This window comes from Puntigrus tetrazona, chromosome 15, assembly GCF_018831695.1.
Source record: "Puntigrus tetrazona isolate hp1 chromosome 15, ASM1883169v1, whole genome shotgun sequence".
In the NCBI taxonomy this organism is placed as follows: Eukaryota; Metazoa; Chordata; class Actinopteri; order Cypriniformes; family Cyprinidae; genus Puntigrus; species Puntigrus tetrazona.
Window position 1 is genome coordinate 20497921 of NC_056713.1, and position 23696 is coordinate 20521616.

The 23696-nt window shown below is 37.1% G+C and overlaps 1 protein-coding gene across 8 annotated transcripts in view; it reads left to right on the forward strand.

Moving 5' to 3' along the window:
• Window positions 1-23696, forward strand: part of robo2 (roundabout, axon guidance receptor, homolog 2 (Drosophila)) — a 366772-nt gene that overhangs the window by 36777 nt on the left and 306299 nt on the right. The window lies entirely within an intron of this gene.

A 23696-nucleotide genomic window follows, 5' to 3' on the forward strand; every position in this document is an offset into this window, starting at 1 on the left:
CAAACGGCTTTTTTGTGCCAGCTGACTTCTTCAGGGACAAAGAAAATCCATCTTCTCTCCTCTCTTTTATAAGCACTTAATTATATTTTGTGAAATACTACTGACCCACTTTCCCCCGATGCCCTGTGGTCACGCAGACTGTTTTCTTGCTGTGTTATCTTGTAGGTTATTGATAATACAGAAATAGTTGTTGTCTTTTGTGTGGCTCGGAGGAAGCTGGCATGCTTGATTAATTGCAGCAGCCACTAGAGGGCATCGCCTGAACCTCAGGGGCACCAGTGGCAACCCTTGAGTTAATGGATGATCTCTATCAAAAGCCAGACGATGCACCACATGTGTAATTATTATCATAGCTGAATGAATTTGCATTGAAGCCAATAAACCGACATTCAGGCGTGAGAATGGCAAGATGATTATGAGATGAGTTCTTTATGCATGCGTTAAAGAAGCATCCACAGGATCGTAGTGAATGACTTCCTTCCAGCTCTGGTGTCGTTTTTTTTACTTTCCTTTCTTTCGGTCTCCCTCAGCACTGAATCCATACCTGCCTTCATGACAGATAGAGTAGCCCCGGAGAGTGCCTGGCATGACAGCATATCCAGCAGATCAACAACACAAATCGTTTATCACATCTCATCAGCTTTTGATTTTCATTAAAGAGAGAGAGAGAGGAGAGAGTAAAACCTTGTCTATGTATTTTATCTGCCACAAAGCTTTATAGACCAGGTGTGCGCTCTCTGTTTATAATTTAAGGTTCTACAACCTTTTTTTTTTCTCCATAAGATGACAAGTGGCAGTGTGTATAGACAATCTGACTGAAGTTAAGTTTACATTTTTGTATATATATATATATATATATATATATATATATATATATATATATATATATGTGTGTGTGTGTGTGTGTGTGTTTTGTCAAATAAATAATCATGAATAATCACATTCAGAATATATATACTGTACATATTTTTTTTTTTTTTATCTAGCAAAATATATGTGCGTCTACTATGCATTTATTATTTGTATATAACTACAAATATTTATATATAAATATATAAGAATATTAATATATGAATTTTTAATGTAAATATTTCCAAAAATATATTTTGTGTGTGTAATAAATGTACATAGGTATGCATATATAATGTAAAAACATATCTTTCTGATTACATGCAATTGTTTCACAGCACACACACACACACACACACACATATATATATATATATATATATATATATATATATATATATATATATATATATATATATATATATATATATATATATACAGAATGCATTTTTAAGTTGTATTTTAACTTACTTCAACTACTGAATAGCTTTAGCTTTTTTTTTTTGTCCAGTTTTGCCCATTCTGACATAATGTTATTATTTTAACAAAATAATATATTGTTTTTATATTAGTAAACGACAATAATAACAACAACAATAACAACAACAACAACAATAATTGCATGTAAAGGTTTAGGATTTTTTTTTTGTTCAATTCAGCTTAATTGCATTTTTTATTTAATCCAATTAATAGTTTAATAATTGCCTAAAAAGCCTTTCTACATTTTCTAAATTATTATTATAGTACATGTTTTGCCAGTGCCAAAGGTTTTCCTAAAACATGAAAAGCTAATTTGGGGAGAAAAAAATATGCGTCATCTCAGCGAATTGCTTCAGGACGAATCCTGAAGCAATTCGCTGAGGAGATGCTTTTTTTTTTTTTCCGTGGTTTCACCAAGCAGGGCACTGCACACTTCCACGTCACTCGCAGGCTTAAATGAACAAATCAGTGAAACAGAAGGAGAGTAACCAGAGGTGAGACGGAGAGAGAGAGACACAGCTGTACAGGCTTGCACATATGTATCTTTCCTCCTCTCGGTCTGACTGTTTGACATGTGGTTTGACTTGGCTTGTGCCAGATGAGCTCTTCCTCTGACAGCTGGATCCAGGCCGATCAATTCTCCCGGGTCCACCTGTCAGTCTGTGTTTCCTAACGCCGTCTAAAGCGGCGCTGGCAGCCCTTCTCTGTCCTTCTCTCCTGTCATTCTCTCTCCTCTCCGCTATCTCTTTCTCTTTATAATTCAGAGTTAATTTAGAGAGCGTTCTGCGCTCGCGTACTGTAATGTACCGTCTCTATTCGGTTCGTGCAGGGTTAATGTGCTGAGTGTCAAGTACCATTAGCGTTCGGTATCGGCGGACCCCTGGTGATGCGATACGTACCTCAAGACTGCATTTATATTTTCAGGCCGATAAAATTTTTTCAGGCATTTCTCGTATGTTGCTAGGGTGTTTCTTGGCAACAAAACCAATTTTCTCAAAAGCGGTTTTTATTTATTTTTTTAACATATGCGTATCAGGATTGCCAGGTCCGCGTAATAAAACTATCCTAATGGCCAGTCAGAAATAGCATGAAAGTAGCCTAGTGACCAATTAAGACTCATAATACGCAATTCCCATAATGCAGTTATCATTAGCACAGCTCAAAGGCTGTTTATAAGTGGCCCTGCTTCATAAAACCTAATGTCAAGCGGTTTTATTAGTGATATAATGGAAAGTATTTAAAAACAAGCCATTTTTAACCCCGAAAGAAAAAAATACAAATAAAAAAAATCAACCCACAGCAACAGTTTAAAAGTTTCCCACATAGTGTGGGAAAACAGAGGACTTGGCAACCCTATTTGTGCACTGTAAGTATATTTCATGGGCACATATGACAGCACTCGGCATTTTTACTAAAATTTTTTCATTTTAATAATTCCATTCTATTTATTCCATTTGTGAGTCAGCCCTTTAAACCTGCTCTACCAAATTTGGGTTAAAAATATAATAAATAAATGTAAACGTAATACTGATGCTTAAGCACCACAGATGAAGTCCAGAAAATTTCATCCACGTGTCTGATTTGATATTCTAGACCTCACCGGACATGCTCTGTGATCTTTAATTGATCAGAGTGCGCTATCTTAATACTCCCATTTCCGTAAGTCTAATAAAATGAAAAACTAAATTAGGTCGAAAGCTATGTTATGAATGCAGCTTGAGAGAGACATTTTCAAATTAATATATCAAGCCGAAGCTGTCATTAGGTATTAACAAGGCTCTTTTCATGCCAGTGTTTGACATATTGAGGACAATCCATGACTTTTCTGATCTGTGGTCATAGGCTGTAAAATCAGAAGCGTTAAAGGCCTCGTGTTATATATTTTCCTTGAGGTCCACTCGTGAATTTTTTGGGGGCGGCCATCGGGCCCGCAGTAGTGTTTTTTAGAACATAAATGCTTAACAGCTTCAACATTTGTAATGCTTATTTCTCCACACGGACAGATTTGGAAATGCATTTCGGATAAATTAGACTGCATGCGGACATCAGCAAAGTCCGATTACAAAAATGACGCCAAGAACGCTGTTCACATGATGGAGTGGAACACAGACAAGCCAATTACAGGCTACCGTGGTCTTTAAAGTTTGCTTATTACTTTGGCCTCTTTCCACAGGCATGTTGTTAGCGTTTTTAATACCTTTGCCCCTGTTTGTTTTCATTTTATTCCATGACCGCATGTCGCAGTAATTTATCAAACCTGTCTGTGTGTGAACTTGTGTTGTGATTAATAGTTGTGTTTTGGGGTGATGTGTGAACACCAAATATATGGCCTTGTCATTTATCATGAGAATTCACCACAGGGACACAAAGTTCACGCGGCACTGGAAATATTAATGATCCTCGAAAAAACATAATTAATCAGTCATACTGCTTGAGCAGTAAACGCTAATGTGCTAATGTATTGGCTTTCTCAGCGACGCTCTCCGTCTCTGGCTACCTCCGAACCAACTGACGTGCTTTCCCACATGCGCTCTGTGGAACTGTGCTGGTTTTGCTTCAGGAACGATTTATATTAAGTTGCTAATCAGCACAGTGACAAATACATTGTCATTCGGATATTGATTTAAGAACGACGATATGGTAATTACATGGTAATATGGACAGGTTTCAGGTTGATCACACAAACACACACATGCATGCATTGGTGGTTTACAGGAACTTAATGGTTTTTATACTGTACAAACACTCGGTACAACCCTACAACTACCGCTTACAGAAAACTACTGGCAGTTTTTGAATTTCATAACACCGTTTTGTAAGCAATTTGTTTTATGGGGACGCAGGAAGTGTCCTTATAAACCATGTTTACTTTGTAAAACCCATGTCATTATACCCACCTTGTCTTATTGCATAAATGTACCTGAGTGTACTTTCTGGAAAGACACCAAATATGTACCAATAAGTACATAAAGTATCACTGCAATTTCCAAAAGAAATTAACACTAAAGTTAGTAAAACACTGATGCTATTTATTTCTTTTCGCACAAATTTACAACTAATAAAGCCTAATTTTTGCACAGTTACTTGAAAAATATCATGTGACTTTAAAACAACGTTAATATGCTTTGAATGTCAGCATCACACATATTCAAGTTCATATCGATAGGGAAGAGAAAAAACTGTATTAATTCAATTAGGCTTTTCAGTCTACTAATCAGCATCGTTTACCATGGTAATGTGTTAGAAATGTTGGGTATTTATATAAATTTATATTAATGTAGATATGTATTAAATGCATTTCATACAAATAGGCTACCTAGAAAGCATATAGTTGCATTTTACCACAGCATTGAGGTGCTATTAACTCTGGTTATTATGTTTTAAGCGTATGCTACCAAGGAAGAAATAATAAAATTCAAACAGAAAAAAATAAATAAATAAAAATTTCACCATAAGAAATCCCATTTCACAATTTGTCAACCCCTGAAAAAAGGTTGGGAACCACTGCCTCACAGAAAACCTGCTTGCATTGTTTCATAAAAACATAATTTATTATTTTATTCATTTATTTATTCCTCTTTTGGGGACCGCAGGCCAACAATTTTTTTTTTTGCTATCCTAATGTAGCATACACACACACACACACACACACACACACACACACATTTTTGGTATAACATCTTGTGATATCAACTTTTAAAATTTTAATAACTTATTTAGACAGAACACTTTTTTTTTATTCTAAAATGTTATGCAATATATTTATAATTTGTAAAACTATAACTTTAGGTCTATCTATGTCTATTTATCTGTCTATATATCTATCTGTCTGTATCTTTTGTTCCCGTTATGAACTCTGCTAAGATTAACAGCATTATGGCCATACTGTACTGTACATAAAACATTTATTAGCTTCCATGCCGCCGATGTGCTCATCAACGAAGTTAGCACTTCTCAGAAAACGAGAAAAGCACAAAAAAGGTACAAGATGATAAAGTAACCAAAAAGGTTAAAGCATTCGCAGACTCCCACATATCAGATGTACAATTTCCTTTGCTGTCAGCGCGATCTCGTCGCTCCGTCTTTGACGACCATCTTGAGTCTCGCCGCGGTAATCCTTTTTGTCTGTGTGTGTACAATTTGTTCCCCCCACTTTCGCTGGTAGTGGCATGAAATAAAGCCTTAGGTACAACAAGAGCAATAATCTGTTGGCACATCGTAGTCTATAAAGAGTCTGGCCACGTCTTCAGCGTTGGACAGTGATCTATGGGGCATGATAGCGAATTGATTAGCCTCTGTTTGCGCTTAACACCTCGTAGTAGTGAGGTAAGGTACAGGCGACCGAGGAACCTGTCATCGCACATTTATGCCGCCAAAGGAATGAGTTCCCCCCCACCCCTCCCTCGCTTTTGAAATCGAAGCATGCCCTTTCCAAACACGCTGGGAAATCCACATTTTCATATGCCCTTCCAATAGTGGGCCAGCGAGAGCCTAAAGCACTTGACAAAAAAGCAATGCTTTAGCACGTCTGCCAACAGCAAAGAGGGGGATAAAAGAAAACAACAAACAAACATTAATCTGGTCCTTTAATTTATTCATTTCAGCCATGATTCTGGCTGGGCGAAACCGGGAGTGATGGCGTTTTCGCGGCGCGTTAATCTCACAGGAGCAGCTGTGTGTGGAGGATTAGGTTCTGATAGAGAGACGCTCGCGCCGATTGGACGACGGGAACCGCTCGCGCATCAACACCAGTGTCCGGCTCTAACATTAGCATCGCCCGGCAGCGGTCAGCCTTCACGCCGCATTCACATCAACCCGCTGATGAGCTCTTAAATGAAGACACTAATTTGAGCTCAGCTGTTTCGCCTCTGGTGGCTTTTACTCGCGCCGTCCTTCACCTCACTGCGGGAAACTCAACTCGAAAACTTTAATCTCATCTAAGCGAAACACTTAGGCCTGGCTTCACAGGCCAGGATTGGGCCACAGTTCAATTAAGAAATTGAAGTATTTTTGTATGAACGTGTTTTAGAAAAAACATTACTGGTGTGTATCTTGAGACAAAACAAAAGCACTGAGATGTTTTAAGATCCGTCGGAGCAGGTTTCTTTTCACTGAAACAGCTTAGAATTAGATTTTAGTCTGCGACTAGGCATAAGCTTTGTCTGTGAAACCAGGTGTTAGTGGGTTAAATTTAAGTTTGGATGCATATGAGCATCCTAGCAGCAGTTTAGCAGCCACTTAGCAACTTGTTTAAAAACACGATGTAAGCATGCAGCAACAATATTTTTTTCTGAAAATTTAAACAGCTGTTTTTAAGTTAGAAAATGAAAAAGATTTCTGATAATGTTTTCACTTAACCACCTAAAAAGCCTTAGCATCATGGCGAGTTTTCCACAATTCTTCTAATAATGTAATATATAGAAATACATTTTCCTTGATTGTTTGTCCCAATTTTTTTTTTTTTGCTTGTTTTGTTTTTGTTTACTCATTTATTTTAACCTATTTATTTATTTATTCCCATTTATAGAATGTTTTTAACATTATTAAAATGAACAAATAAATGAATAGCATTTTGTTTCTTTTGTTAATTTAATTTCTTTTCACTTTTAAAAACAAATTTTCTTCTATAGTTAAATTTATTTATTGTAATTAAAATGTATTTTTTCCATTTATTTATATCTGTATCTATAAATATATTACATTTCTTAAATATACATTTTTTTGTGAAAATATATATATATATATATATATATATATATATATATATATTCTGAAAAAAACTTATTTTGGATGTGATTAATCTACTGTTATTGTTATTATTATTGCAATTTTATTTTGCTACAAAAAGAGTTCTTTTTTACCCTTTTCAAAACGAAGAAAAAAAAACCCCAAAACCCTACTCAAACTGTGCTTTTTATCTACTCCAATTTTCACTCAGTGTGTTCTGTTGTGTCCATCTTCCCCTCCAGGATGCAATAGCAGAACAAGCTATTCCAATCTCCCGTTTTTCCCACCAATGAAAAGCCTTTTTAAGCATTCTATTCTGCGCAGGCAATCTCTCTTGGCCATGTATACATTGCTGGGTAATCAATCCGCCTATCTCGGCTGAAATGTTAAATGTCCTCGTATGGTTCCTGCTAGACAAATCACTCGCTCTGAAGAAGACAAACCTGCATGCCTTTCATGGCATTGTGGGTAACACCTGTGTACATTGTGGTAAAGTGACCTTTTAAGCTTTGATTGGCGTGTCAGGGAGCTTGTGTGGGAATGACACTTTGCTGATGTGTTCAACAACACACCAATGTCAAGATTGTGCATGCGTGGGTGGAAAATAAGAGAAACGGCTATGTGCTTGTGTGTATGTGCGAAGGCATTAATGCACGGACGCTGACGCTAATGCATGCATTCGTGTGGGTTTTGCGTGTGCGCGCGCATGCATGTGCACCTATTTGATTTGCAAATACCAGCCTAGGACGTGAAATAAAGAATCAAATTATATCTGCTCTCCCACCGTATTACCATAGCATTTGTTTGGATTTGTCGTGAACGCCTTGTAACAATACAAATTTCCCAGGCTGATTTACAGGCATGAAATAGTAAAACCGCCCGTAACTTCAAGGGGGCTTAAGCAAACTCATTCTTTTATTCATGACCACACAAATCACATGAAACAAGATCGGCCCCCGTTTCATTCGCTCTTTGAGGCGAAGATGATTCTTGTTCTTCAAACGCGGCCTGCGAACTTGCTGCACCAAGTGGAAAATCCCCGAAACTTCTGAGCCACGTCCGCGGAAGCGTGACTGTTCAACTTTTAAACTCGCTCGCTGGAGATGCTCCAAATTATTAATGGAAGTACATTTTCTTGCCCATGGTTGTCCGGTCGTTAGTCCTGACACTTTTTCTGATTAACGAGGTGTTCGTATGTGATTAACGCCGATTTGATTGGACTGTCAGTCTTCCAAATAGACGCCTTACCGCCACTCAACTCACGGCTGTTCCTCTCCAAATGGGTCAGTATGGACGCCTCTCGTACTTCTTCATCGTTACGATCCAAATAGCCCTCAGTAAATTTCCCGCTGTCCGTATCGATACGTGCACCCATGGGGCTCGAGCCCATTGCACTTTTAAAGCTTATGACCGCGTCTTTCTGCCCGTCAGCAGCCAGAGGATACAGCGGGGGTCAATGGGGCTAGACTGGAGGTCAAAGGCCCGAATGTTCACCATATTTTATGATAGACATCAATTGGAGGAACTGTACTGTCAGCAATAACAGGTTGTCTTTTGCAGTGTTTGTTGCGGTTTCCCGCAGGCAGCACATTGAATGGAGTTCTGTTTTCTTAGTATTGTTTGTTAATATATGGACATGGATCAGGATGCAAGGGATTTCTAGGGGGCCGTAGAAGTGTTTAGAGAAAAAGGGATGCATGGATGGATATAGCCTGCCATAATTAAGTTTATAAAAGTATAAGCTAAAAGCTTGGTTCAAATTTTAAAGGTAAATAGTTAAAATAGAATTATTAACGATTATTAAAATGGTTAATGATAAAATGAGCAAAAATGTTATTCATTTATTTGTTCATTATAATAATTTAATATTTAATCATTTTAATATTCTATAAATAGGAATAGATTAAAATACATAAAAATAAATGAACAAAAATAGTCTAATAAAATTATTCAAATAACAAAGAATAATAAAAACAAAAAATAAAAAGGATTAAAACAAAAATAAATAAATTAAAGATTACTTGTTAGAAAAAGCTAGAATAAAAAAATTAAAAGAAATATATATATATATATATATATATAATGTAAATAAATAAGATTAAAATAAATGTAAAAATAATTTTTAAACAAATAAATGTCAAAGAATAATTTTTAAACAAATAAATGTCAAAGAATAATTTAAATAAAATGTTAGTAATATAGTAAATAGGAAAAAAAAAAAAAAAAAAACAATTAAATAAATAAATATAACATTACGGTATTATAATAAGTAGAAGACATAGTCAATTTAACTTAAAAGACACTAAATATTTTGCAAACCATGTAGCATACATTTTTCACAGTATAAATAGGGTCTTAATCAAAAAACAACAACTATAGAGATGCTTTGGGGTCTCTCGCACGAGGGTGCTCATGTTTGGGGGTCCGTGGCATCTGAAAGATTGAAAACCCCTGATGTGGATAATCACATTTCGGGAGCGATTGTTATGTTATTATTTTACATGATGCATCTTATATCATGCATAGGAAGCCATAAATCAATTTATTTTAATCCAATACATGTCCGCATGCGTTAAAATGTCATTCAGCACATACATTACGCATCCAATTTCACATCGTTCTCCTCCCTTGAAGTTCACGTGGTATTGATCCACCTCCATCTCTGTTAACGCTCAGGTTTGCGAGGTTTGCAAGCGTCGTTAGAAGCTACTTTATCAAAATGATCCTTTAACCCGCTGGAGTTTGACCCATGTCCACCCTTTCGCAGTCATTATCCAAACAGACCTGACCCCTTGACCTCCGGGGGAAAAAAGTCTAGCTAGGTTTGCTATCATCTCATCTGCCTTTCAGACTTCGAGAGTCTCGTCTCGGTGCCTCGCCAATAGGATACGTTTCGTCGTTACTTACTGCTATAGTTCAATTATCTCAGTTAATAAATGGATCTCTGTATCAAGACTGCTCGCTACGACTCGAGAACATAAATTCTTAATGCAAAATTGATCCACGTCAGATTCCCTTCGGAGAATCAATCACGGGCGATCGATGCAACGCAATATGCCACTGGTCGACTGGTTTAGATGTGTATTTTATCAAACATGTGAACTTTCCTTTCCTCTGAAGCTGGAGAGTTAATGCACGCCGAAAACGGGGAGGAATACGGCCCGACGGGAGTTGATTATTGACCGCGGTGCGATGTTAACAGGAGTGAGCAATGCTGCAGGATTCATCAGAAAATGAACATAGATCATACGCGCACGTGCAAGAAAGCGCCTCACACTGGCCGCTGGTGGTGTACGACAGGTCATTTGTTATCTCCAACGGATTCATTTTCGCCAAACGCGGGGGAGACCGGTGACAAATACTGTCTGTGGCATGTTTTACCATGGTTCTTCACCTCACCCGTAAATACAGGCTTTCTGAGCGTCCCCAAAACCCCCGAGCTGTCATCACACCTCGGTTAGGTCTGAAATAAATTGCGCTCTGCTGTGAATTTATTTTAGCTTTTGCCATATTTATTAACTGGGGAGATTCCCTATTTTCAGCGGCAGAGCAGTTTATTAATTCAGAAAAACTCCACAACCCTTAAATCAGGCGGATGTCAAAAGCGGTTCCTCTAGCATTTCTCCCTGCCCTTGTGATGGAAGCCTTTCACCCCTGTTAGCCTGCACCCGAGAGCTTTGGGAAAGTTGTTATCCAGTGGATTTCAAAGGTGTTCTCCGGTCTTGTACCATTGACTCGGGCTCAAGTATTTTTTTTCCCTGATGGATTTATGTGCCACATAAATTCAGAGCATTACTGCCTGCCCGTTGCAAGTGTTCCCAACATTGCTGGGGTGCCTCTTTTTTTAATATAAAATCCATATCACTTTTGCTGAAATCATATTCCTGTTACTTCTTGAAACTAAATGCTAGCTCGGCAGTTGTAAGAACAGATGGATTTGGAATTAGTTTGAGTTATTGTCGTATTTGCACTTTTGAAAAAGTATTCTTGAATCTAACGTAGAATCTAATATGTGTTGTGTGTGTGTGTGTGTGTGTGTGTGAACTGATTCACTTAAGAATGGCCAAAGTAAGTGATAAAGAGTTAAGATGTGGTCATATTTACCAAAAAAAACCCAGTATTTTCAGCTGAAATACACACAACCGTTAATTTCGTATAAGGGCGAAAAATGTTCTCTCACAATTTTCTTTGTATTTAAATTGATTGTGCGAAATTCCTGCAGTGACCATCAGAAATTAGCTTGGTTTGATTTGTGTGAGCAGTTCTTGTTGTATCACGAAAATATTGACAATGGCTTAGACCTTTTTTTCTCTAATATGACCACACTTTTTTGAATCATTAGTTGAACAGATTTAAAACACAGATTCATTTTGAAACAAAACGTGGAAATTATTTTGAGGATTTTTTAAATTACTAGTCAAGTGAGTGGTTGAATCAGTTATTCAATATTTGTTCATATTACTGATTCGCTTAAGAATGAAGCACCGTTATCAAATATTTAGTTGTTATTTCTTGACTTTGTTTGGAAACATTTTTATCATGCTATTGGTCAAATGATCATACAACGTCAGTCTTATTTAATATTAATTAATTAGCCTTTATAATTTAGGTAATTTATAATGCTCTAATCTGCCATTTTTGCCTAATGGCCTTGTAATTTTTGTACTGTTATGCAACCATGCCATTGTATTACTGATGTTTGCACACTTTCTGATGTACCCTGGTCATTTTCTGTGAAATGTTTAATAGTTTCATTTGCCTTTTATTTAAAAAAAAAAAAAAAAAAAAAGTAAACTGAAAACTTGTTTGCATTAATGTACAGTAGTCCAAATTTAGACTCTTCATGCTTGAGGTTTAAAAAAAGAAAATGACTTATTGAGTCATGCCAGCAGAAGCATCCAGAGGCATTTCACTGCCTAACATGAAAAGCGATCCTATTTTCTGAGAGCGAGGCAGAGAGAAAGAGGAGAAATATTTCATTAAGAAGCATCTGACTCCAGTCTGAGTGCCGCCTCTCTGCTGCTTATCCCTGAGAAGCCATATTTCCAGCCAGTTATGGGATCATAAATTACCTATTGACTACCTTATTATGCTTATTCGATTTGCTGTGATCAAGAGGGTTATTGAGGTGTCAGGCCCGAGTGCCAGGGTTGATAGAGCCTGTCTGGATGCCAGACGCTGCCAGGGAGAGCGGTACCTGAGTGAGTCTGAGGCCTCGTGTAATCGAGGAAGTTGATAATACTAATGGAGGGACCAGGGGCTTCGTTGAATGCCAAACCGGCGCTCATCTGCAGATACACTCTTATGGAGATGTATCAGAGAATATATTTAAAGATGATCTTCCGGTCTAGACTTCATGGGCACATTGGTTGCGGCTGGCATTACTGGGTTAGTAAAGATGCTTCTGCACGCTTGACTAAGAATGGCACCAGTGCACGGCGCTGTCTGGTGTTGTGGATAAAGTCAATGGCTGTGCTGAAAATTAATCGTGACGGGATAGAGAAAAAATTTCGCTTTCATTTACTTACACTTAAGTTGTTCCAAAACTATATGAGACTCTTTCTTTAGTTGAACACAAAAAATAAATGTGGTTACATGTGCTTAACCAAACAGTGTCTGGTCTCCATGGACTTCTATGTTGTGTATATATATATATATATATATATATATATATATATATATATATATATATATATATATATATATATATATATATATATATGCAATCTGTTTTAACACTGAATTTGAAAATATTATTGTCAGAAATAATGAGCTTAGTCATGAAGAATGAACAAATATGCCATTATAAGGTTTGTTGAAGATTATTTTTCCTTTTAATTTTACAAAGGATAGTTGCCCATTGTTTTTACTGTAGGTGCATATTGCTTTTTTTTTGTTGACTTAAAAAAAAAAGTAATAACAATACAATAATTAAATAAAAACAACTCTACAAGTTGCTTGTAATTTTATGTTTTGGCCATAGATGTTGATATAATGTCCAAAATCCAAAGGGGTATGTCACCAAAAAAATGAAAATTTTGTCATCATTTACTCACTCTCATCTTGTTCAACATTTTTATATATTTCTTTCTTCTATTGAACACAAGGATGTAGGCAGTTTCAGTCCCCATCGACTTCCATTGTCCTTTTTTATTCATGCAATTTAAGTCAGTGGGAACCAGAAATGTTTGGTGCCAACATTCTTTGAAATACGCATCACTGTATTTTCCACGAAAGAAATTCTTACAGGTTTGAAACAACGTGACGGTGAGTAAATAATGGTGGAATTTGACATTTTGAGTTTACTATCCCTTTAAAACCAAGAACAAATGAGAATGCACTTTCAAAATTCAGCATTTTTTCATGTAGCAAAAAGATTTACTGAGATCTCTTATCCATAATGATGTTTTAAAGTCTCTTAATCAGCTGACGTAAGAACTCATGAGATATGCATTTCTCTACATCAAGATCATTCATTAAACCAAGATTCGTACTGCTTTTGCGTTTAGCCGTTTGGAAGAAACGTGAAGAGGCTAAATGGGAAAACAACATGTTCACCTCATTTCATCTCTTCATTTTTAATTTAATGTGGCATCAAGCTCGCTTACGGTGTCTTAAATTCAGGTTTCATTACCCTGGAACCATGCGGTTCCTCTCGCGGCAACCAGCGGCTGCAAAACTTCATTACCAATATGCTCCGCAAATATGCTTTCTACATGCTTGTTTAGAAATGAGCGAGCTCGGTCATTTAGCACACCGCCGTGTTGTAATGGAGTTTTCAGAGAGAGAGAGAGAGAGAGAGAGAGAGGGTAGAAACTGGAAAAGTGAAGGAAAATGCACAAAAGGTACAGACAGGGAGTGTTGAGGAGGGACCGCAGGAAGTCGTTAGACAGGCCTGTTAATTGAGTCAGTGAGATGGAGCGTGGAGTGTGTTTGTCTGAGGACCAGATGACCTTCAGCACAGACATGGGCATTAATTAGCGCTCTGTGCACAGGTGAACTCCTCCGAGCCAAATGAGGAGGAGATGCCCATCTTTTCAGGTTTAATGCGGTTTCCAGCGATAATCAAGTCTTCAACATCCTCCCTTTGTAAAGTCTTTCATTTGTGGATAAAGTTGTGACTGCATGCAAACACCGAAGGCCTTTAACTTTCTCTTATCTTGTACTTTAACTGTTTTTCACCCTGTATCTCATTAACAGCATCGATTCGAACCCTCTGGGTCTCGGTTTGGCTGTGATAACGTTGATGTGCCTGTCCTCTGCCTTATCCCAGATGTAAACGATGATTTTTCAGTGATACGGGATGCCAGATTTTCTCCCGCACACAGTAATAGCGCAGCAAAACAGAGCGAGAGCTTAGATCTGTGTTTGCATTTTTTATCATCACCTGTCTGATTCCCTTTGAGCGCCGATGACAAATCCATGACTCTCTATTCAGCCTCAACTGACTGTTTATTTATTTATTTATTCCAGGAAAGGCTTCAAAAGCAACGTCGTGAACAGATTTAACTAAAAAAAGATACAAAGCCACTGATCTGACAGCAATCAAAAAATTAAAGGTTTTTAGTAGCACTGCCGAGCAAAACGGTAGTTCAAAAAAAAAAATGGAAGTTTGCGAGCTGGAAAATTAAAAGATCCCAAGTAGAAGAGAATTAGAGCTGACAAAGAGAACTTCTTTTTAAGTGCGTAAAGCAGGTGACACAATTGCTACGAGATTTGTATTCAACGACTAATGCCAATTCGCAGTTAAACGTTTAATATTTAGATTCAGACCCCATTTATGGCCACACACGCGTAGGAAAAAATAGAGAAAAAACTCATTTTGGTCAAAACAAGGTTCTGACCTTTAAAAACAATGAGGCAGCTGCAGGGTTCAGTCGACACTTGACCCTTGACAAAAAGAGGTCAAAAGGCCCTAAGGTTACTCTAATGGCAGAGGTTTGTTTTGTTGAATGTGTACCTTTTGGATGAGCTGCAATTTAACAGAGAAGAAAAACACGGCTAAATGTCATTGGTGTGAACACGGCGTGCGGCATGGCTGTATTTACCGCAGGGAGCCTCGTAGATAAAGTTCAATATGCAGGGTGGCTGTTCCGGTCCAGTGTGTTAAATTTAAGGTGTTTCCGATTGCTGTCAGATTGTGTGGTTCAGGCCTGCCAATTCATAAACGCATGGGAAAGAAGACCCAGGTGGAAAATGTAGCTGTCAGATATCCGGTCTATGAGAAAAGCATTCATTTATTTCCAAATAAGCCTTCTTGAGTGTTCATATAGATATATAGATAGATATCCTTATTTTTAACAGACGTTAAGTAGTTAACAGTTAAAGTAATGCATGACCTAATTGTCCTCGGAGACTATATATGATCACATTCAAAGTATTGAAATTTGAGAATCTCTTTTTTTCTCTCTCTGCATGCTGGTATCTCTCTCACTGACTCATCCATTAAGATTTTGTTTCAGTGTTTGTAATAAGTTTAAATTAATTGTTAAAATATTAATTGTTGTTTAGATATGTTAAATGTAATAGTAAAATAATATAGTTGTAATAAATGCACACATATGCACTCATGTATTAGTGCTGTCAAAAAATGTTATATATTTTTTGCATAATATATATGCATGTTCTGTGTATATTTATTATGTATATATAAATACACATGTATGTGTATATATACATACATACATACATACACATAAAGTATACAAAGCACACACTATAGATAATATAAACATTTTTAACCAGTTTGGTGTCATTGGCATAAGTTTATAACAGTAAAATCTAAATCTAGTAACCTAGTAAAGTATTGTTGACAAACACCCTATATGTTTTGTATTTGGTGACTGATTTTCAATATATTTTACAACTTTATTAATTTGCGACAAGTACTCGTCAGAGTCAGTATGCACATTTTGGCCTTAATTTTTGAAAAATATGTAAAAAACCTCCATTAATTTTCATGGAAATACTTCAAAAGATGACATCCATTAAACAAAAAAAAAAGTCTAAAAATGTTTTGAATATAAATGAAAACTGAAAGGTTCTCTATTCGTGGTTCAGCGCAAACTATAACTCACATCCAGGATTCTCACTGAGTGTCTTTCATGTGTTTGTTAGAGGCTGATTTTGAGTCAAATACTGCCATATTGACCATAATACTTTCGAATGCGATGGTTACTTTATAAATATTGTAAAAAAAAGAAAAAAGATCACTAGAACCATTGCAAAAAAAAAAAAACAAAACATACACAGTTATGGACGAGATGCTCAAGGTTAGCTTGTTCAGATCGCTAACATTGCCTTCATAATCTCCAACCTTTGCCATGAGTCTTCCCTCCTCTCCCGTCCAGGCCACAGAAGCTTCATCCTGGCTCTAACTCAGGATCCGAGGTCTTAAATCAATAGCATAACTCAGAGAGAGGAAAGACACACAGGGGCCAGAGAGGCTGAAATACGTACCTTATAACTCAAAGCATATTTGCTGCCATTATCTGAAGGTGTGACCAAGGTGTTAATAACTCTTCGCAGTGGGTGGTGCGATCCTGACAGGAAGGAGTGTTTGAAGGGTGTGAAGGTGGAGGGGATGGGCAACACGCATACATTCACACGCATTAACGACGGCGCACTCGCAAATGCCTGCACGCACGTGCTACACTTGTGGCGGAGAAAATGGTTACCGCCTAATTTTCCATTCTCATCTTGCTCTCTCCAAATTGGTGGTTGGATACGACATCCGTCTACGTTCTTTGAATGTAGTGTGGATGGTATTGGCGTGCCCTTGGCAAAAAAAGGGGCTGGTCGTTGCAGGCCAAGTGTAGGCATAAATCGCACAAGCGGCAGTTTTACTGCCGGTTGTAAATAGACGATCCTGCCATTTTTTACGACAGCTATCACTAACTCATTCTGATTCTTATTGCCTCTCGAACGCCGCCAATGGCCCGCCTGCCACTCCCAGCGCCCGGGCTCTCCCGCGCCGCCCAAACTTCGGACTCCCGCAGGATTTATCACCGTTGTGTAACTGCGTCTTTAACAAGTGGCGCGCCGTGTTTAATTGAATCGCTTGTTTTCTTGTTCATAATCACACGCATGGATCCGAAGGGAATCTGAGTGGCTTTTGGAGTCTTTTTAAAAAAGAGGGTGTTTGGAAGATGATCGAGGAACGTGATGTTTTATGTGGTTGGCGGATTATGTGGCAGATGAAAAACAAAAACCAAAAATAACATTTCTTGCCAGGGCTGTGTTCTCGTATTTCACAGTATTGACAGTTTTTTTTTTTTTTTACTCTTAAAATGTTGTTGCCAGTCATTGATTCTACGATGAGAAGGAAATCATTCATAGAAGCTGAGTTGTACAAATATTATTTTAATTATAATTTACATAATGGAAATATCAATGGTTTTATTGTTATTTCCATTCCATGAAATTATATAGAAATCTAAAATTATCTCTTGAGTGTTAAAAAAAGAATTATTATATAGCAACTACTTTAACGAATATAATTTTTTCGTGCTGCAATAAAATAATGTAAGGAACGATTAAGTTGCTTATGTTAACGTTAGTTAGCATTAGTTAACACTGGCTAAAAATTAGAAATGTTATTTTGTAATTATACAAATATCGTAGGTATTATATTATCACATAGGCCTGTTTTTTTCTGAGAATAGATCATTCTTGGTTAATTATGTATTCTGAAATTAATTTCCGTGAAATATATGCAACTACAGTAAGACTTTAATTATTAACAGGCAACTATGTTTAGTACTAGTTGAATCAAACACTGATTTTCTGTTTATCCTAAGCCCTGTGTAGACTAGAGGATAACCTGGTTGGGTCATGTGACCACTCAGATTGAATGTCTGGAAACAGCCAGTACCCCAAGAAGGGCCAAACCAATATCTTTTTGTTTGTTTCTTTGTTTCTTGGGAATATTTTTGCGACACAATTTACCCAAATTAAACCTAAAAAAGCATGATCACCAGTATAAAAGAAATATCACAGACAACCATGAGTCCAAAATAATTACAAGCGTATTTTCCTTTTTGCTGCAGACCAGTCAATCATCAAAGCCATTTCATAATTTTAATAGCGCGGCCTTATTTTCTTGTTTATTTCCACAGCTGGACCAATTTGAATGTTATGTCATGTGCTGTATATGCAGTGACCCTATTCAGTGAATGTTGTATTTCAACGGTTTGGCCAATCCACTATTTTATGGCAACCATTAATTTTTTCAATTGCGGCAAACATTATCTTCTACTGTTATATAATTTGAAACATAACAAACTTTGCTTTAAATGCATGTTTCTGTTTCGATATTTTGATAAATAATGAAGTCTAAAGTGTGACTTAAGCATCCAAATATTTTTGGAGCCGCTATATTGTTTTTCAGATTCAAGAAAAAGACAAACAGGATTAATTTTAATGACCCACAGCATGCTCTTGTTGTTTGTTTTTAAATATTTTCCTCGCGATATTGTACAGTGTACATATATTATATTGCAATTTTGTAAACAATGTGGCATAGTCTAGATTTCTCTTTCAGCTATGCCATTCTAAGCATCTAGAGATATAGTCTGTATTTTACCATGGATTTGATGTCTTATTCATGTAGTCTAGCTGGTGAAACCATGCAGTGCTAGCTTTTTCAGTGCAATCCTCTTCCAGGAATTGAGCATTTTTTTTTTTTTTTATCCTGTAAGACGACACGCACTGAGGATATTGTTTTTGTGATGATACCAGGTGTCACAGCTAGCTCTGTTGACAAAGATTTGTGTGTTTATGGCATTACGGTGTCAGGTGGTGGAAAATATCGCTGCTTGCCGTCTCACACACTTTTGCCAGTGCTACCTGTCGGACAGTGAAGACATAGATTATAATTATACCTGTCAATTTAATGCATTAAATTAGTGTGATTTATAAAAAATGATGCAATTAATCAAGCTCCTTGATCTAAAAGTTAATTATCCTACTATTAAAAAAAATCTGTAACTGAAATCGATCATTAGTCCACTGACGGTGTTCTTTTTAATGATATGCAGTTAAAACAAATAATTTATTGGCTTCAAAAAGTGCTTATTGCAATGTTATTCAATAGTTTTGACCGTCCATTTAATGTAATATTGTAAATTACATCCATTTGCAGACTTTTCCTAAAAGATTTAATTGGGTTGATCAATTAGCATATATCATATCATTTCAGTCTTTTTGTTTTCATTGATTGACATCTCATTTTAATTTGTTCAGTTAGATCATTCGCTTTCAAAAGGTATATCCGATGTGAATTTTTTCCCCATAAGATGTAATCGTATAATTGCTCTACCTCATAACAAAAAGCAACATTGACCAAAGCTCTTATTATGACAGTATATGAAAGCCATTGTGTATATTGATTTACAAAATCCATTAAGACTGAAAGAATCAGTGAGGCATGAGGACTATTGTTACCATCTGGGGACCGGTCATTGTTGGAATTTCAGTTTGGCCGTATGCAACTTTTCAATAAGCCCTCGGCTGCTTTGGAAAGCCACTTTGTTTCCGATGCTCCGTTTGCCAGTTTTAAAGTGACGTTTGCGGACAGTTCATTTGTAGAATTAAAATTCATAAGCCGGGATACTCAGGGCTAATAATAGCCTTTGTCACGGCAGTTATTTCCTGCGTTGGAAGTTGCACCGCTCTGATTGCAGCGAATTCTAATTGGAATGTTAATCGTGAGCCAGATGGTAGCAGTGCTAGATAATTATTAGTATTATTATTATTATTTCAGTGCTGCATAACAGTCAAACAACCAAATTGGGTCCGGATTTGCAAACTACGCTGTGCGGGAAGTGGGCGCAGGGTTTGGATTATTGAGACAGAGGAAAAAATAGATTAATCGGTATCTTGTGAAGCAGTCGCCCAAGCTGAGAAACTAGTTACAGAAGAGCCAGATTGCCATCGGGTGATATATTTTGACTAGTCTCCATGCTACTTCCAGCGCCTGAAGCGCATTTCATAGTAAGCCATCAAGAGTCAGGCCTTGCTGGAACTAGACTCTCCATACAGTTTGTCAGCTGTCTTTCTTTAATGTTTCAGCTTTTTGCTGCAACGAAAGCTGCTGCTACACACATGTGCTTTTGATAACCTACATTGGCCGAATTTCTATGTGTAAATTTTTTTAAGAGGTTTAGCTGTGCGGTGCTGGTGAGGCATTCCTGGCACTGCTGCCACTGTTGGCACTGTCTTCCCAAGGCTTATTCACTCCATTTCTGTCTACATCTTTCCTTCTCGCTGTCCTTCCTTTCGTGTTTTGCCTTACCGAACTTCCTTGCTTATCACAGCGCTGCACCCCACTCCTGTTCGGACCGCGTTTATCCAGGGGGTTCTTGTCTGGGGGCGATAAGCCGGCAGGCTCACCCCTACATGGATCCAAGGGCCCCTTCTCTATGCGTTTCCCCTGACGTTCTAACACTACACTTTCCACTTCTCCTCAGTCTATCTATCATCCTCCAAATGGCTCATCTCCTTCTCTTTTGTTCTCGAATGCAGAAATGAAGAGGTAAAATGTATTTGCGTAACGGACCCATCTACAAACAGTTTAAGCAAATAGGCTCCCGGGGAGGCTTGACATAGACGACGCTAGAGCTAACTGGCATTCCGCATCAAGATTTATTTTATTCTTTGAGTTAATGTTACACCAGAGCTTATGCCCATTATATTAGCATCATAGGAGCTCCCAAGTATTGGATTTTTATTGATAACGTTTCTATTTTCCCATCCTAAGATTGTAATTTTCCATCTTGGGCTTGGTAAGGCAATAATTAGCAGCTTATGCAAATAAGCCTTCATTTATCATACAATCGCTGTTATTTAAATTACAGAGCGTGCTGAGAAAGACTATTCCTTTGTTCATTGGCTGTGGCATTGACTTTGTCCTCACATCAGAAGGCCTTGGCTTTCTACGGAATTAGTTTTGTTTTGTGCTTTTGAAAACAATAACTTGTGATTAGATTTTTTTTTAAATGGCAAAAAGTCATTTATAGCACAGTCAGGCGGTCCTGAGGTGTGAAGTAAAGTACAATGATGTGAACGAATGCACCTTACGTAATCTTTCCAGTGTTTAGCGTGTTGCTAGGGCTCACAGTGCTGTACAGGTGCCGAGAAGCCCTATGTACAGCTGTTCTGTGGCCTTCAGCTTTGCAACACAAAAGGACAAGCCACAAATGTACCAAACCTTATACCAGTGTTTTGAATTCATTGATTGATGATTGGTTCACAGTGGACTATTTGAAATGAAAGCGTTTTCACTTTTGCATGCAGTCACTGGCTCAGGTGTTGCTGTGGAGGCGGCTGAACTTGTGCCGAGTTGCCACAAAAGTTTGCCTGCAGCCCCAGTTTGTCTTGATTAAGGTGGTTTTCGTGTCTCTCTCAGGATCAGATTTATCTTTCTCCATTTCAGTTTTACAGCATGTTTGCATTAGGAACAGATGCTCTTTTTCACTGAGCGAGGCTGTAATTAGGCTGCCATGTTGCTTTGAATTTTGCAAGAGAGGTGACGATCCAAAAAAGAAACGTATGCTTTTGTGTGAATTGAGGTGTCATGGTGTGTTTGAAGATTGGATGCCACTACACACTTAAAGGTTCAGCTACTGTTTAAGGTTCTGTGTAATTTCAGTGTATCAATTAGCCGTGTCCAATTAAAAGTAATAGATAAATCAGGGCATTATGGTATGTATTAGAGATAAGAGAAAGACGTTTAATGGTTCTGGTTAGAATTCCACTTAATGGTTATGGTTCACTTAATGATTCTTTACTAATACATTTAAGCAACCAAGCAAATATACTGCTGTATAGTAAAGTGCTATACTTTACTCTATACTTTAATTTACATTTTTTTCAATTTACCTTGTAATCTTACATTGCAAATTGTCCAGGACTCCATAGTAGAAGAAATATTGTATCTCAATGGGACCTGAAATAAATAAGTAGAAAATAATATTTACCTTTAAAATATCTTTAGTTTAAAATATTGTTCACAATAACATCACATGTATTTTGAATGATTTGCATTGCAGTGTTAAAATAAATGTCTGTAAACATAATAAATGTGCTGACAGAATATGTTTTTCGCATGGATTGTTTGCTTACAGAGTAATACTGGCTTTAAACAAACTCTACTTGAAACAAAGATCTTGACTGGCATCTTTTTGGACACATGATGATGCTAGCATTATGATGTGCAGAGCACAGTCACTCTCAAATTGATTTTATATAATGCATGCACATCTGTACCCTTCAGTTTATTACAAGAAAAGCCGGTTAGTCTCTCACTGTCTGTATAATGCATGAAGTTGGCAAGTGCATGTGTGTTATTAATCAGCCAGTAAGAAGGCTATCTTGAATGCAAAATGAAAAAAATGCATATATACAGCGTGGTGGTTATGTGATTATATGTGCACAGTTAGGAAAAGCAAATAAAAACTAAATTTGTAGTTATGCTGGATTGCGGCATTCTGATACCTCTAGTGTTCTGTGTGAATTTTAGTGATTTATCATTTTAAATAACTTAAAAAAAGTTAAATAACTTAAAAAAAGAATTGGGTCACAGTCATTCTTTTGCGAATTGGGCTGCATAGGTTGCACTGTGTTTGTAGCAAGAATGATACAACAAAAAGAGGTAATGTTGTTTGCTTATTGTCTTTATATTATTTTATGGTGCTCGGCTTTCTCTCTCTCTCTCTCTCATCACATTCAATTGAGATAGCAAACTCACAACTGTACTAAAACAATTTCTTTTTTTGTGGCAATAGCGGCACAGTGACTGCTGACTGTCAGGATTTATCAGTTCTGTCATTACATCTGCATCGGCAAAAGAATGCAGACATTCGAGATTCTTCAACAGAGCGAATGTCTTAAATTGTTTGGTTCCAGTACGTTTTTTTTTAATGGAACTGTTTTGAATAAGAATTGATTCCTACCCCAAGTGTGCAAATTTTTATAACTGCTGTGTGAACCAGTAAATAAATGTTCATGTCTGTTTGTATAACCTTAATATTGTGTCCTTCCAGCTCATGGGTAATGCCTAGTCATTGACATTTAAAAAGAAGCAGCTGAAGAGAAACTTTTTTCGCCTCTCAGGGAATCTTTTAGTCATTGGGTTTTTTATACTTGAACAGATACAATGAGAAATGTTCTTCAGGATGAAGAAAGTGTGAGATAAGCAGTAAGATCGAGTGCCATATTTATACTTTATATAAGATTTGACTGTGATGAAAGGGTACCATCACAATATGCATTTTTCTATTCAGCCTAGCAATGTACTTGGAATGTAATTCAAGACATTTTGATTGGCATCAAATGATTTATAGTTCCACTGCAGTGGTTGAAAGAGGAAGGTCATCTAGTGCTCATCATAAATCGAGACTTATTCATGTAGATAACCGGAAATGTTTTCATATGTCATTGTTTGCTGTAACTGTCAGCCGAGTCGTCACTAATGGCACTGCTGCCGCTACAGACGTTATTTATGCGCTCTGTATGAATCCAAATGATGATAAATCTTACGCATGTCTCGCACACCCCAAAACTCCAAGCCCAGTGTGTGCTCGCCCTCTGACAGCAGCTTGGCAAAAATAACAGTCTTTAGCGTAAGCGTTTTGTAAGTG